Raw genomic sequence first — 17,507 nt, forward strand, 5'->3', positions numbered from 1 at the left:
AATTTAAGAATTTAAGAATTTAAGAATTTAAGAATTTAAGAATTTAAGAATTTAAGAATTTAAGAATTTAAGAATTTAAGAATTTAAGAATTTAAGAATTTAAGAATTTAAGAATTTAAGAATTTAAGAATTTTTAAGAATTTAAGAATTTAAGAATTTAAGAATTTAAGAATTTAAGAATTTAAGAATTTAAATTTAAGAATTTAAGAATTTAAGAATTTAAGAATTTAAGAATTTAAGAATTTAGAATTTAGAATTTAAGAATTTAAGAATTTAAGAATTTAAGAATTTAAGAATTTAAGAATTTAAGAATTTAAGAATTTAAGAATTTAAGAATTTAAGAATTTAAGAATTTAAGAATTTAAGAATTTAAGAATTTAAGAATTTAAGAATTTAATAATTTAAGAATTAAGGATATTTGTTTTTGTTCTCTTGATTGTTTTTATTTTATTTTTTATTTTTGAATATTGATATCTTTGACTTTTGTTTTCAGATTTTTTGTAATTTTGGATTTAAAAATGTCGGATCTTTTAACTTCTTTTTCAATATGAATTTTTTTTTTTGGTTTTTTTAATACTATTTTTCCTAATTTTATTTCCTAATTTCTGAAGAATCCAATTTTGAATGTTGGAGCTGTAATTTTTGAATATTTTGATTTTTTTATTTTCCTTCAAGAATGTTCAAATTTAAAAAAAATATCTGTATTTTCAGGAAAAGTTTGAAATATGATTAAGATCCACAAGATTAAAATTGAATGTATCCAGTATAAAAGAACAATAAATAAGGATAAAAAACATTACTAAAAACTTTAAAGAAATAAAATATTCAGAGTCAGTATGTTTAAAAATGAGTTGAGTAGAGTCCGTAACATCCCTGTATTTCCATATTTTTTTGTCTTATTTCTTCAATACTTTAATTTTTAATTCCATTTCACCATCACTATTTTGCTTACATTTTAGATTACACAAAATTAGACTACTTTGAATCATTTTTAAATCATAGTTCAGTTTAATTTTCAGATAAATAAAAATTTTGATAACGAATACTTAAGTGAAATTTTGGAAAATATTCTAGCCTTACATTTTTTTTTAATTTTAAAATAAAAATTTAAAAAATTAAGAAATCAGCAATTTCAAAATATCAGAATTTCAACATTTTTAAAATTTAGAATCTTTATGCTTTAGAATTTCAGTTTTCAAATGTTCGAATTTTTTAACTTTTGATTATTTAAATCATACAATATTTCTGACAAAATGTATGATTTTCTCTATGGTTCCTATATGCTAAGCAAACGACCAATTTCAGAACAAATCTCTGAGGATGGTGGGGCAACTGCCTCCTATTGTCCCACCCTGTGTGCGCTAGTAATTTGTAATTTTTAGTTGAACGGGAATCCAAATCAAATCCAAATTATTTGATTTTTAAACCTAAACATATTGCAAACAAGCTACGCGCTTTTCATCGTGACCCTTTTCTTAAGCATTTTTTATATGGAGTTCTGCGTTCCTTCCGGACTGATCAATAAAAAAAATTAAATATTATCAATTTTGCAAAGTTTGACCTGGAAGACATTCAAATACATCATCAAGGGCGAATTTTCAAAAAGAAATTAAAATTCGTAGAAATATTTTTAAAATCATCGAAATTCCCTGACCCAGCATAAAATTCCCTGACTTTCCCTGACTTTTCCAGGTCAAATAAAATTCCCTGACAATTCCAGGTTTTCCCTGACTTTTCCAGAAATCGACACCATGAATGTAACAAAATTTTTGGTGATTTGTTATTTAACTTTTTGTCACTAAAACTTGATTTGCAGAAGACATCAATTGCCAACTTTTCAGAAATTTCCAGGTTGTGCAAAAAATCTTTGACCGAGTTATGAATTTTTTAATCAATACTGATTTTTGCAAAAAATCTAAATATTAGTCCCAACATTTTTTCAACTTCATTTTTCGATGGAAAATCAAATTTGCCATCAAAAAGTACATTAGTGAAATTTTGATAAAGTCCACCGTTTTCAAGTTAAAGCCATTTTTAGGTAACTTTTTGCCTTCCTCACTTTACTGAGGAAAGGCTATAAAATCACTCGAAAAATGAACTTCTCAATTAGATCTCCTAGACCCATCTTCATGTATACCTATCGACTCAGAATCAAATTCTGAGCAAATGTCTGTGTGTGTGGTGGGATGTTGATCAAAAAATTGTCACTCGATTATCTCGACATTGGCTGAACCGATTTTGTCCGTTTTGGCCTCATTCGATCCGTCTTGGGGTCCCATAGGTCGCTATCAAAAATTATGCAGTTTAGTTAAGTACTTCAAAAGTTATGCTAAAAAAACGATTTTAACAAAAGTCCGGAAGATTGTAAAAAGGGTGGTTTTTGTAAGAAAACCCGTCATGCTATACATTTTCAGAAAGGTATTTAAAAGACCTTTCCAACGCGTTCAAGACATTGAAGATCTGACAAATCTATAAAAAGTTATAAGCACTTAAGTGTTATTTATACGCTTTTTGGAGGCCGGATCTCAGATATGTTGATGAAAACGTTGTCCGGATCTGTCATGCGACCTATCGTTGGATAGGTATTCAAAAGAGCTTTCAAATGCGTCCAAAACATTGAAAATCTGACAACCTTATCAAAAGTTATAAACACTTAAGTGTTATTCATACACTTTTTCGAGGTCGGATCTCAGATATTTAGATGAAAATGCTTTCCGGATCTCGCATGCGACCTATCGTTGAATAGGTATTCAAAAGACCTTTCTAACGCGTCCAAAACATTGAAGATCTGACAACCCTATCAAAAGTTATAAGCACTTAAGTGTTATTTACGCACTTTTTGGATAGCACTCTTTAAATTTGAGGAAGGCGCCAACCACCTAAGGGTGGATTAAGTAACGTTTTTGAAAATAGTCGCAGTTTTTCATTTTTTTTAATTAGTGGCTGAGAAATTCTCTATATTTTGCTTTTTTGAACTTTGTTAAATAGATATATGAATATGATTTATATTTTAACATTGAAAATCGGACCCAAGTTGTTGAGATATCGACATTAGAGAATTAGAGGTGGTGGGTTGTTTGGGTGAGTCTTAGAAAAAATCAATTTTCCTGTTTTCAAACCTTTGCTTGGCAATATCTCAGCAACTAAGGGTCGTATCAACAAAGTCCAAAAAAGCAAAATATAGAGAATTTTCTCAGCATTTCAAAAATATTTTTTTCAAAAGTGGGCAAACATGAACATTAATAAAATTTCAGTAAAGTACTTTAAGATTGCAAGTTAGATTTTACATCGAAAAATGAAGTTAATTTTTTTTGCGACAAATAGGGTATATGTCCCTATTTTGGGCTTACTAAGCCTGACGTATTCCCAAAGGCTGCTATAAGCAGCCTTGCTTATATTACAAGAATAAGTTGATGTTTTAATGCTAATGAACGTTCTTAGTTACATTTTTGATAAAAAAAAACTTTATATCGCTGTATAAGCCCGAGAAACTAAAACATTTTTTGTCCCTATTTTTCCCGATTCGACCTTCTTTTGTCTATTTTCGACCTATCTTCTGTGTTATTGAAATTTCGAAGCACGTGGCAAACTTTTTTGACGTACGGTTCAGCCCCAGCTCGTACAGTACAGCCACACAAATTCGGTCGACAAACATGCTAAATCATTGTGATGTTTTAAGCCACAAATCAACATAAGAATTATTGATTTCACTTGCATTACCTGCGTAATTAGCATGGACATCATTTATATCTTTCATTCATGAGTTTAAACCATAATTTAACGTTTATTGCGTAGACAACCAACGAGCCCGTAATATGCAAGACAGACTGTAACATATGAAAAGCGCACACACACAGTCAGTTTGTACAATTGTCAAATGTACCGTAAACATATCCATGCTCTCCGAGTGGAAGAAGTAACTTTAATCAGTTATTTTAATGATTTGGTGGCAGTTTAGTGATCGTTTTTGCAACGGGATTGTGCAACCCACAAAAAAAAACATTTTGCCGGTGGTTAGAGATTCGGGAGACGGCTCACATTCGTGTGCTAAGCGATGAACGCCGTGATGCTGACTGTCAAGAAGCGGTAAGCAAAAGTGGTGAAAATTTTGTACCTAATGGGCAACTAGCAATTTGCCAAGAAAAAGTGAAGAGTGATATATTTATTTATTTAAAATTTAAGAGGAAAAAGGGAATTATTCTTGCCCACCAAAATAAAGCTACTGACAGCACGAATCATTCTCAAGTGGCAGATTCCTGACAGATTTGGTGAAATGCACAATTTCGTTTAAATAAGTTTGGAAGAATCAAAATAGGCACTAGGCCTAAAATAGGGGCAAATACCTTGACAGATACCTTATTCCGATTTTTTTTAAACAAAAACATCAGTACTGCTCATAACTCGGTCAAAGATTTTTTTCACATTCTGGAAATTTCTGAAAAGTTGTCATTTAAAGTCCCCTAAAACATATCAAAAAAATAAAAATAGTGTTTTTTTTGCAAATCAAGTTTTAGTGACAAAAAGTTAAATAAAAAATTACCAAAAACCGTGTACCGTGCATAATTTGTTCTGCCGATGATATCATTTATGTATGGACAGTTGCCAAATTTGAGCATGAGCATGAGCATGAGCATGGTTGACTGCCAATGAGCTGCTACTCCGTTATTGACAGATCAGCTGAAGTTAAACAATGAATCAAAAATGATCAGTGGGAGCCAACCATCCGTTCACTGTTTAACCTCTGAAGATCCCTACTTAATTAGTCAATACCGGCGCCCTCCCAAGAAGCCTGCAGTTCAACGAAAGGGAGGAATGTTAGTCCGATAGTTGAAGTTGCAGACTCATCAAGCACACAGTTTTTCGCTATATACTTGTTGACACCGCTTGAGACCGTTGAATCCACAGCATCTCCTTCAAGCATCACGTGATTATTATTTTTTTGGGTTAGTAGGATAAGGTATTGGCTTTTCGATGCCTCCCGAGCTACGATGCTATGGGGAGGACTTTCATAAAAGACCCGTCGGCGAGCCTTCCGAGCAACGATGCTATGGGAAGGTCTTTTTGGTTAACACACAAAGTCACTCACACACAATTATTTCACTCCACTATTAATTAATCCAAAATGTCAGTGCGTCTTTCGATCATTATATAGAAATGGCTTTTTCTAATCTAATCTAATCTAATCAGACCCTAGCGCAGCCAATCTTTCGAAGGGATCCTGGAGAGTGCCTTAGGTTAGATGACGCCTAGCACTCTTCTTGTCATTTATTAACGTTTGTAGTGCGCCATTGCATTAGAAATGCATTGAAACATCACAAGCATTAAAGCGGCCAGGCCTACTGCGTAAAGCCGTATCGCAGAGATGATCCGTAATTGGGTTGAGTTTGAGCACTGAGTGTTCGAACAACAACACAATTCTGAATCGACAGGGGAGGAAGAAGCGTGGGGACACACCACCATACGCTCCGAGATTTGGTTGTATTCGTTGGGAGCACCATGCTAAGAAGGTTTGGTACTCCGGGACCCTCTGGGATGGGACATTGTATTCACACGAATGCCCTGGACACTATTTGCCGTGCGTGGTTATAGCGCCACAACTCGCTCTCTGAAACAGTATTCCTAATTCCAGTCCAAGCTCACCAAGTCGTCATGGCTTAGTGGTTAGCATTTTTTTGCTTACCAATCCAAAGGACGAGGGATCGAACCCCGCCTCGAGCGACTTTGATTTTTCGTTCATATTCATCATTTCAGATTTCTAACCGGCTCCGTGGCTTAATGGTTACGGCTTCTGTCTCCCAAGCAGAAGGTTCAGGGATCAAATCCCGGTCGGTACCTTTGAAATTTGGAATCAGGAATTTGAATATGAATAAAAACTAAAATGAATCAGGTGGGATTCGAACTCACACCTTTGGAATGGTGGTGGTCTGGGACGCTAAGCAGTCGGCCATCAGAAGTTTTACACTCTCTAGCAGTGAATTGATCCGTAGTGATGAAACATGTTATCTCTTCTTCTTATTGTAGGGATTATGGGTTGCAGGATTGAATATGTAATAAATTATTAAATGAGTTCTTATTATAAGATTGATATAATTAATAAATAAGAGTTAAGAGCGCAACAAAAAGTGCGCACCTTCATGAATATTGCCTTGTTAGCTGATTGTGGATTGAGTGCGAGAGCGCGCTAGCGAGCTGCGAGAGAGAACAACGAGCGAGAAAACAACGAGATGCGTGCGGCCGGCGAAAGAGAAAATGAAGATTGTCAAATCAGTTTTGTGGTTAATTTCTGTGGAATAAGACGTGTTGTTTGTTAATTGCAAAATATCTGTGTTTTTATTATAAAAGAAAGTCCCCGATCACGACAATGGCACAGTCCGGTAAGTCGAACCTTTTGATTCATGAAAGATCATTTGTTTTGCTTGAATTGTTGTGTTGTGAAATCCAACAGTTTTGTTTACCTGCCAGGATGCAGGTCCAAAGTTTCGCTTTGTTGTTTTGCCTGTGTTTTGAAACAGGTAGATTTTTGCTTGAACTTGTTATTTGAAATTGATAAAAGGCATAAAACTGTCTGCGATAATTGACGGTCTTAAATTTAATGAATGATTTGCTTGTTGTTGTGATTTTGGGAATGAATGTTTTGTTTTGAAGTAGTAAGTTTGGCTTTTCGTTGTGATGTTTTATTCTAAGTTTATGGTGGAATTTGAAGGCAAATAATTTGCTCGAAATTTGATTGTTTTTGTACAATCACATTTTGCTTTAGATTTGATTGTTGTTGTTTTGATTGACGACCAATGTTTTGTTTTTAATTTGATGCAATGTTTAATTGTTGTTGTGGAAATTGAACTCCAATGTTTTGTTACGAATTAGACTTCAAGTTTTTTCTTATTTTTGTGATTGATAAAATCAATATTTTGTTTATAATTTGACAAAAGATTTGACAAGATTGTGGAAATTGAAAATCAATATTTCGTTTTGAATTTGATGGAGGATTAGTTTGCGATTGAAGGTAGATAATTTGTTTTTAATTTAGTTGTTGTTTTGGTAATTGAAATCAAATTTGTTGTTTGAATTTTATTGTTGTTATTATAATTGACGACCAATGTTTTGTTTTGAATTTGATGCAAAATTTGATTGTTATGGATTGTTGTTATTATTGATGATCATTATTTTTATTTTTTATTTTGGATTGGATGCTGGTTATTTTGGTAATTGAAGACCAATGTTTATTTTTGAATAAGATAAATATTTGCTTCTTGTTAGTTTTGTTTTAAATTTAATGAAAGATATGCTTGTTGTGGCAATGACTTGATGCAAAGTCCAATAAAATCACAAATTACAAAATTTACAGGTTTAATTTTGATTGAAAGATTTGATTGTTGATGAGGGAATTAAAGACCAATGTTTTTTATGGTAAGATGACAAATTTGCTCATTTTTGCGATAAATGAAAACCAATATTTTGTTTCGAGTAAGATACGAGGTTTGATTGATATTGTGGTAATCGAAAACCAGTTATTATTTTGAATATGATGATAGAGTTGCTTTTGTTGTGGCAATCGAAGGCCAAGATTTGTTTTCTGAATTTGAGTTTTGTTATTATAGATCGGTATTTTTTCGGTTTTAAATTTCATGCAATATTTGATTGTGGTTTTATGATGGGCAATTTTGAGTTTAAAATTTGACGCAATATTTGATTGTTTATATGGTAATTGATGACCAATGTTTTGTTTTGAAGTTGATACAAAATTTGATTATTAATTTTATGGTTCTCATTTGAATGAAGATTTGATTGTTGTTATTTTTGACGATAAATTTTTACTGTGAATTTGATGCAATATTAGATTGTTACTTGATGCTGTGGAAATTGAAAACTATCGTTTTAGAATTCTAATTAAAATTTTATAGATTTATGCAGAAATTGACAATCAATGTTTGGCTTTGAAATTTGATTTGAGCAACGTTTTTTGCCATTATAATTGATTAGTCATAATTAATTTTGAAGTCTCTTCTGTGTTGGAGACTGACAAACCTCTGTGATGGTAGTCAGAAAAAAAGTCTCCTCTGTGTTGGAGCCTGACAGACCTCTGCGATGGTAGTCAGAAAAAAAGTCTCCTCTGTGTTGGAGCCTGACAAACCTCTGTGATGGTAGTCAGAAAAAAAGTCTCCTCTGTGTTGGAGCCTGACAGACCTCTGCGATGGTAGTCAGAAAAAAGTCTCCTCTGTGTTGGAGCCTGACAGACCTCTGCGATGGTAGTCAGAAAAAAGTCTCCTCTGTGTTGGAGCCTGACAGACCTCTGCGATGGTAGTCAGAAAAAAGTCTCCTCTGTGTTGGAGCCTGACAGACCTCTGCGATGGTAGTCAGAAAAAAGTCTCCTCTGTGTTGGAGCCTGACAGACCTCTGCGATGGTAGTCAGAAAAAAGTCTCCTCTGTGTTGGAGCCTGACAGACCTCTGCGATGGTAGTCAGAAAAAAAGTCTCCTCTGTGTTGGAGCCTGACAGACCTCTGCGATGGTAGTCAGAAAAGAGTCTCCTCTGTATTGGAGCCTGACAGACCTCTGCGATGGTAGTCAGAAAAAAAGTCTCCTCTGTGTTGGAGCCTGACAAACCTCTGTGATGGTAGTCAGAAAAAAAGTCTCCTCTGTGTTGGAGCCTGACAGACCTCTGCGATGGTAGTCAGAAAAAAAGTCTCCTCTGTGTTGGAGCCTGACAGACCTCTGCGATGGTAGTCAGAAAAGAGTCTCCTCTGTATTGGAGCCTGACAGACCTCTGCGATGGTAGTCAGAAAAAAAGTCTCCTCTGTGTTAGAGCCTGACAGACCTCTGTGATGGTAGTCAGATTTAAAAATGAATAATCTGTGCTGGAGCTCTTTGCAAAAGCAGTCAGATAACAATCTCCTCGATAAAGGAACCCGACCGACTTTTGTGATGATTTTTTTTTAAATATCTTCGCAGAAGGAGCCTTATGGATTTTAAAAATATATTGTTCAGCAAATCTTTTCATTCAATTAAGGACCGTCTTTGACATCACAAAAGAAATTGACCTAAGAAAATGAATAAATAAATTTAAATGTGAAAGTGAGCACTTTTTGGTATCCACAGATAAAGCAATATGTATTTTGGCGTTATGTCTGTGAACCACATAAAAAATTATTTTAAATTCATCGAATAGGACTAAAACGGTTGTCACTATAACTAACACTGGAGTTGTCCTCTCTTGAAAGATAAACCTCTAAATTGAAAGACGTTAATGATTAAATATTCCATATTGATAGTTGTTATTGTTAATTGTTACTTTAATCGATCTACTCAGCAGTGAAAAAAATTCTTGAAACTCAACATTATTTCACAGGGACGTAAAATTTATGTAATTATTAGTTAAAAAAAGGTAAAATAATTCACTTAATAATTAATTTGATGTATTTTTAAATAATAAATAAAGGAATGATTAATCATCAGAAATGCTTAAAATATAACTTAAATTGTGAGAGCGTTGCGTCACAAGAGAAAATAATACAAATATTTAAATATTTATTTTGAATTGAGCAACGGAAAAAAAACATAATTTTAAAAAAACTCGGAAATATTTATATTAATTATATTTATTTTTACTTTTCAATGCAATATCTGTGATTTGTATCAAAATAGTTCAAAATCATTCATTAATTTCGATAGAATTTTATTTTAACAATGTATCATTTTATTGAGTTTAAAAAAAACTTTCAGAATTTTAGTAAAGTAAATATATAAAAATTTAATTAAGGGAAACATTATTTTGAAATAAATTAAAGTAACTTTGGGGTTCTTTAATCGATTGTACTTAATTATGAAACCAAACTGTTTCAAATTACATAACAGGAGTTTATCAGCAATGAAAAAGTAAAAATTTTAAATAAGAAAAGAAACCATTGACAGGGATTGTAAAGATCGTGATTAAAAAAATAAGTTTCTGTGAACAATCTACTGATGTAATATATCAAAGTTGCTTGGAACCCATTTTACATTACGAGAAAAATAAAACAAAATATTTAAAAATAAAACATTAAAAAATCTTTCAGCTGTTTTTAGATAAGCAAGATACGTTTTGAAGGAATTTATGGTTAGGATATTGTCTCCTCCGTGTTGGAGCCTGACAGACCTCTGCGGTGGTAGTTTGGAAAATGTTTCGCCTGAGCTGGAACCCTTTGAGAAAGTAGTTAGATTGCAATCTATACATCTATGCATTACAAGAATAATTGAATAAATTTTTTTGTTGTTGTTATCTGATAAGCACAGTACATTTTGATGGTATTTATAAATAAAATGACCTTAAACATTGTTTTGATCATGATTAAATGTAACATTGAATAATCTAATCTACGGTAATATCAAAAGTGCTTGAATCCATACCTTTAGCTACAATAAATGCAATTTGAAGAGAAAATTAATTTGACATATAATAGAAATCGAATATAGCGGAATGGCATTTATTTCAGTTTATATATTTTATTTTTATTGCAACAATTTACCACATGATTTTGTTTTATTCATTAGAATAATATTTTCTGAACTATGTTTTGTTTCAAGATAAACAAAAATATTATTAAGTAGACACAACAGAGAAAAAAAATATTCGGTAAAAACTATCGTTTGTTTGGTTAAAAGATCGCGTAAGTGAATATTAATAGAAAGTTCAAAATTTTTAATATAAAAGTTGAAAAATGTTGATACTACCATGCATTTACAGAACAAAATCGTTAAATCGGTTAAAATATTTTTTCAGAAAGCTTTTGTGACAAGAATTAACAACATTTGATTTTATTTTTTTATAAAAAAAATGTATTTTGTGCAGCAAAGCAAAAATGTATTTTGTTGAGCAAAGTACATTTTGAGCATTAATTGAATTATTTATATTATTTTTGCAATTTGCTTCATTTATTGAGATTGCTTTTCAAGATATCACCTTAAACTGAAATATGGACTTTTTTATTTTATAAATGTGTTGTTTTGTTTTTAATACAATGTTAAGCGGTGTATGCACATCGGAAGGAACCGGTCGAGACAAAATACAAATGGGCAGCAGTTGAAGCGAAAGCAAGCCAGATAGGGTGAAGAAAAGCCCCAAGAAAACGCTCCCTCTCCTTTGTTCTGCTGTTCGTAAAGCTGTTTCTTGACCCCTTTCCTTCCGATCTCCATACTAGCCTTTATTTTAAAAAATGTTGTTTGTTTTAGCTGTACAGCTTGGTTGGGAATAAATTACAGAAAAGTATAGATAAAAATATTGAAAATGAGGAAGGAATAAGCTTGCTTGTAGATCTATTTTGGGTGTTTTGGGTATTAATTACAAACATACACTTTTCGTCACGTCTGCATTTAATATTAAAATCAGTTTATGTTTACCTTCAAGTCCCGTCTGGTGGATCAATCGGACGTGGCACTGGGCTTGGGCTCATAATCCATAGATCGGTTTGAACTCCGTGGCGGGCGCACATAAATTCAAAGTGTAAATTTGAGTAAAAACAATATCTGTGCCTGTCATAGTTTTTGTTTCCGATTTTTTTTAAAATAAGTTGAATAAATTACCACATTATATATATGTTTAGAAATGTTTATTCTTTGTTTTTTAAGGTACACATAAATTTAAAACTTTAAAAACGCCAGAATTATGCTTCATTTGTTATTTAAGTCAGCAACATGTTAGATTTTTGAATATAGAACACATTGTTTTATATTTCATATTCACAAAATGATAATAAATAAAAATAATGTGATTCCATTTAATTCGAAATGTTTAAAAAAATAAAAATTGCTTTTGAATTTGAATTATTATTTTTTTAAATCGTGTTATGTGGTTTAAGCAAAATTTGTAAAATTTGCTTTCTAATTTTAAATTACATAAAATTTAAAGAAAATCAAGTAAACAATCACTAATCTCGTATTGCATAAAGAATGATAAACCTGCGTTTGTGTGAGAAATATTTGTGGTTTTTGTTTTCCTCCTCGTTTTTCTTTTTCTTATATTTTCAGGTGTTTTAAATTTTCAACCTCATCAGCGCATTCCATTTTCTACAACTCCTGCGATCGGATGTCAGTCTCTTGGACAACATAGATGAAACATTTCGAAGACTGCGCTTTCGTATTTAGGTCAGCATGAAAACAAAGTCGAGGAACCCGACGAAAATCTTTTAGAAAATTTAAAAAAAAAACATTGATTGATTTAGCATTCATGCAATTTTTCTGTTAGGAATTATGATTGATATTCGTCATCTTGAGAGTAGAAAAGAGGAGAATGTAGGGATTATGGGTTGCAGGATTGAATATGTAATAAATTATTAAATGAGTTCTTATTATAAGATTGATATAATTAATAAATAAGAGTTAAGAGCGCAACAAAAAGTGCGCACCTTCATGAATATTGCCTTGTTAGCTGATTGTGGATTGAGTGCGAGAGCGCTAGCGAGCTGCGAGAGAGAACAACGAGCGAGAAAACAACGAGATGCGTGCGGCCGGCGAAAGAGAAAATGAAGATTGTCAAATCAGTTTTGTGGTTAATTTCTGTGGAATAAGACGTGTTGTTTGTTAATTGCAAAATATCTGTGTTTTTATTATAAAAGAAAGTCCCCGATCACGACACTTATATTATTAAATACGCGCTGATCCCTGATTTGCCTGAGGGGATTGGAAGTCTAAATATAGATCGAGTTTCCTTCAGATGCTTGCTTCTATGTTTAGGCGGGGCCGAACAATGCCCAGCGACCTCGGAATTGGACCGCAAGGAGCTCTGTCATTCTGAAATGGGACGTTGGAAGCAGCACGAGGGCTATCACCACCTAATACCCGGGACTGAGATAAGCTGTATCAGCATTTGGCATGTACACAGTCTGATACAAATTATACTTTCCCATAATTTCGCTACCGGTTAGCGGGTATTGGATTGGACCACACACCACACACCACCATATTCATCATTTCAGATTTCTATGTTCTTAACTTTCTCGTTGGGAGCAGATGGGCATCGAACCCAGAATCATTCGCTTATAAAGCGAACACCGTAACCAGTCAGCCACGGCCGCTCACATATAGAAATGGCTTTTTCACCATTAAAAATAATACCTTATTCAAAACATTATAAACAATTTACCCGACGCCGTGCCTTCCGATCAACAATGATATAGGAAGGGCTTTTAAAATCACAAAACAATTAATTAAGATCTTAAAAAAAAATCACAAAAAAAATCACAAAAAAACACCAATTACTCAACGAAAATTACGCTCAAGACACAAATAATTCAGTAAGTCATGGTATTATTCAATCACCACAATCACTCACCCCTAACGAACAGCGACACAAGAGCACACAAAAAAATTAACCTGCATAATCACGATTTCGCGTCCTCACTTCCAGCGCACCAATGATGCTATTATTCGATTACCACAACCACTCACTCCATACGAATCACAGCGACACAAAAGAAATGAAAATGAGCATGCAAAAACAAGACAACGCGTCCCTGTGGTCAGCGCACTAATCTATGTATAGACAGTTGCCAAATTTGTATGAAAAATTATATGGACAAACTAATGATGCAAAATGGCTTCTTTGGGCATACCAAAGGTACCAAAAAACTTTCAGCCGGATTAAAAAATACAAACAAAAATCGAATGACCGAAATTTCAATTGCTTTACTTTGACTTTTTACATTGTATTGCTAGATTGGTGATAGCAAAATGTTACAGAAACTACTATAATTTTTCTACAGTACATGTAACAGCAGTTTTCGCCCTACCCTAACCCACAATGCAACATCATAATTATTGGACTTCCTAACACCCACCCACCCAGAGCACCATCAGATGATTTCCAGCCTCCTCGAAAACAACCGTGTGTGCAGGCTGCAGATTACAAAACCATGTCGGCGGAGGAGAGGCGTGCAACGAGTGCGATAGGACGAGAACCGACCGACACACCGAGAGAATGGTCTCATCATTTTGCACACATAAAATTATGCTTATGGGAGCGCACGTTTTCCCTACAACTTTTATGAGACTGAGATGAGTCTGAGACTGGTTTTGCTTTTTGGTGGTGGTGGTGAGTGTTTTGAGCACGGAATCAAAGTGCAAACACACAACACAAATTCACAAGCAAAACGCTGACGAACGCGCGCGCCGGAAGCCGGTTATTGCATATATACAAAAACGGTTACATGCATGCTCGTATAACTTCCTGTTTCCGTCTGCTGGCGTGTGCACCCAAAAACAGAGCAAGAGGATGTGACATTGTTATGGCTCCCATAACCAGTCAGTTTATGGGAGCAATATGGTTGAATTCTCATTATAATCGTTGGATTTGAAAATATGTTGGAAAAAGATCTGATTCATCACAACACAAAAAGTTTCCAATAAATTCCGAGCAGTTCCAGCCCAAAACAATAATTTGTTGGGTACTTTTTCTCGAAACGATTTCAATGAAACTTTGTAGACATGTTATCCTATATTATCCGTATACGCTTATATAAGCCATTTCTGTGTAGATGGCGCCAGTAACACTCGATAATGACATTTGAGAAGGGCGTAAGTGTTTTAAATATTTTTGAATTTCTTAATTTTAATATTGCTGTATCTCGAAGCCGTTGCATCGTATCAAAAAGTGGTCAAAGACATACTTGTAGGAAATTTGACGGGCTTTCTGAAACACTGAAAGAAAAAAAAACACGCCACTTCTATAAGATTTATTGATTTTTATGTTCAAAAGTCAAATTTGCAGGTGAGCATACGTTTTTTTTTTTTCGTTCAAAATGTTTGTGAAAATAGCCTAAAATGTTACAAAAAGACTCACGAAAAATGCAGGATGGAACAACTCACCTAAAACAATACAAAAATCATTTACTGAAACTGTATTTTTGAAAAGTGCTCTAAACGTCAACATTTTCAAAAACCGAATGCGGGAATCGATTATACAGATAATTTCATATAAAAATCTCCATATTGACCATTGTCTTAATTCCAATGCTTGTAAAGTTACAGCGGTTTTACAAATAAAAATGTTGAAAAAATAAGCTTTTGGTGGTTTTTGGCAATTTCTATACGACAGACTTGATTTTTCAGTCTCGAAAATATTTTTACCGGAAAGCTCGTCCAATTTCCCATAAGTTTGCCTTTGACTTCACAAGGATTGGACTTAGGACAATGGTCAATATTGAGACTTTTATGCGGCTTCGAGATACAGCAATATTTAAAATACGAAATACAAAAATATTTAAAACACTTACGCCCTTCTCAAATGTTATTTTTGAGTACAATTGGATCCATATACCGTAAAACGGGGTGACTTTGATAGGTTTGCAATTTTTCCGCAAAATAAAGAGTACAATTAAAATACGTACGGAATGGTTTAGAATCATACTGACCGTGGTAGAGAAGTGTTCAAAGTACATCAAAAAGAACTTTTCATAAAATTTTGAAAAGTTTAAAAAGTTAGTTTACCATAGTTTAGAAAATGTGGATGAAAGTCATTATTTCAAGCTTCTCAAAGTGTCATAATTTTCTCAAAGTGAACATGATTTTGAATCGGAAAGCGGAATGGATTTTCGGATTCTTTGGAAAATTTTCCACTAGGAGCAGGTTAAATAAGTTTGTAAATAACAAATAATATGTGTTTTTGAAAAATAATTTTAAAAAATCTCCAGATTTATAGGCATTTTCAGTAGAACAAATTTTATACAAAATGTGAAAACATGTGATTCGTGCTTCGAATTCAGTATAAAATGCAATATAAATCGATAATTTTATAAACAAAACTCGTTTTAACAAATTTCAGACAAAATTCCGACTTTTTAACAATTTTACCTAAAATTTATGTGTATTTTGTTAAAAAGCTTATAAACTTAGTTAACTAATCATAAACATTGATTTTTTTCTTAAAAACTATATCAGCTACTTTAGTGATGGTACATTCAACGTACAAATAAAGTTTGAACATCTTAAATATGATTTCAACAAGAAAAACTATGACTATCAAAGTCACCCCGGAATTTGAACTAAGAATTTTTAACGTAACTCTTTTTCTAAACACTATTGAAACAACTTTTTTTTCCAAAATAGTGCATGGACTTTGTGCGGCCTACCCCAGTATATGTTTTAAAAATAATAATCTTGAAAAAAAACCTTACCTGTTGGAAAAAATTCCAAAAACAAATTAAAATCCTATCAAAGTCACCCCGGTTTACGGTACACAAAAATGAGTTATATATCTCATAGGCCTGATAGCATGTCTACAAAGTTTCCTTGAAATCGGAAAGGGTCGGGTACAACAGATTCCCTATTTGACATGGAATTGATCTTCCTACTTACTCCGGCATTGTCATGATTCTGAAACGAAAAGAAAAAAAAACTTTTGAATCAAGTGGAAACAGATTAATATTGTAACTTCTTTATTCAATACTTTTGATTTCTGAAAACATTTTTTTGGGTAACTATTCGTCGCTGTCGTGCTAACGTTTCGTACGTCAATTTTGGGCCAAACTGAGTAAAGAACTCCATTTTGTGCTGCTCACAATGCCTCACCTTTTGACCTTCGCAGATCCCCAAAATTCGATTTCAATCCTGAGATATTCAATACGAACCAAAAAAAACTCCGTGCATTTTTGCCGCTCTTCATATGAAAGAAGTTTCAATCGTGCTATCTTGACACAGCCTGAAAATTGATGTAAGTGCGACAAAGGGAATTCAGGTCTGAACGAGTTTGACACAGATACGAGCTCGACTACCGTAAACATTTTCAATTGTAACTCTGGACTCCAGCAATTAAATTCAACCAAACTCAAAAAGTACTTTGATTACCGAAGACTCTATAGAACCCTTCGAAATCGACCCATTTACATTGTATTACTCTGATTTGTATCCATATTTTTAAGCGAAGATGGCGTTAGGAATGGTGCACGCCCGAAATGTCAAAATCACTTAGTGTACGCAATTTTGCCATATCGGGCGTGCACAATTCGTAACGCCATCTTCGCTTAAAAATATGGATAGGGACAAAATTGATGAAAAAATATATTTATTTTTCGAACCATAATGTTTGTTTGTGTACACTCAACATCCGGGGGTTGGTCACTTTTTCGATTGACACTTTTTTAATTTGTACCCCGTTGGTTGGTCAAAGTCAAACTAAAAAGTGACGAACTGTCACTTTTTACACGGCGCTCACGCACATTATCAAACCAAACGTTTGGTAGTGTGTGTGAACTTCGTGTAAAAGGGGTATCAAACTAAAAAGTGATCCCGTTCATTTGACAACAGCTGGTGTCAAACCATCAGGGTTTGAGTGTAGTTTTGATGGATAAGAAACATTTTGCTTAATATTTTTTCAATGTTGAAAGTGGGGTCAAATAACCCCTAACATTTTTAAAATGTCGGTTTCTCTGACTCTGATTAAAACCCCTTATCAGCCAAACATAGTTGAATGTTTACGCTTCCAATTCATGCAAAATTAATCTTAATATAGCTAAATCTTGGCCATGCTCAACTAAATGTCAAC

This window comes from Culex quinquefasciatus, chromosome 1, assembly GCF_015732765.1.
Source record: "Culex quinquefasciatus strain JHB chromosome 1, VPISU_Cqui_1.0_pri_paternal, whole genome shotgun sequence".
Lineage (NCBI taxonomy): Eukaryota > Metazoa > Arthropoda > Insecta > Diptera > Culicidae > Culex > Culex quinquefasciatus.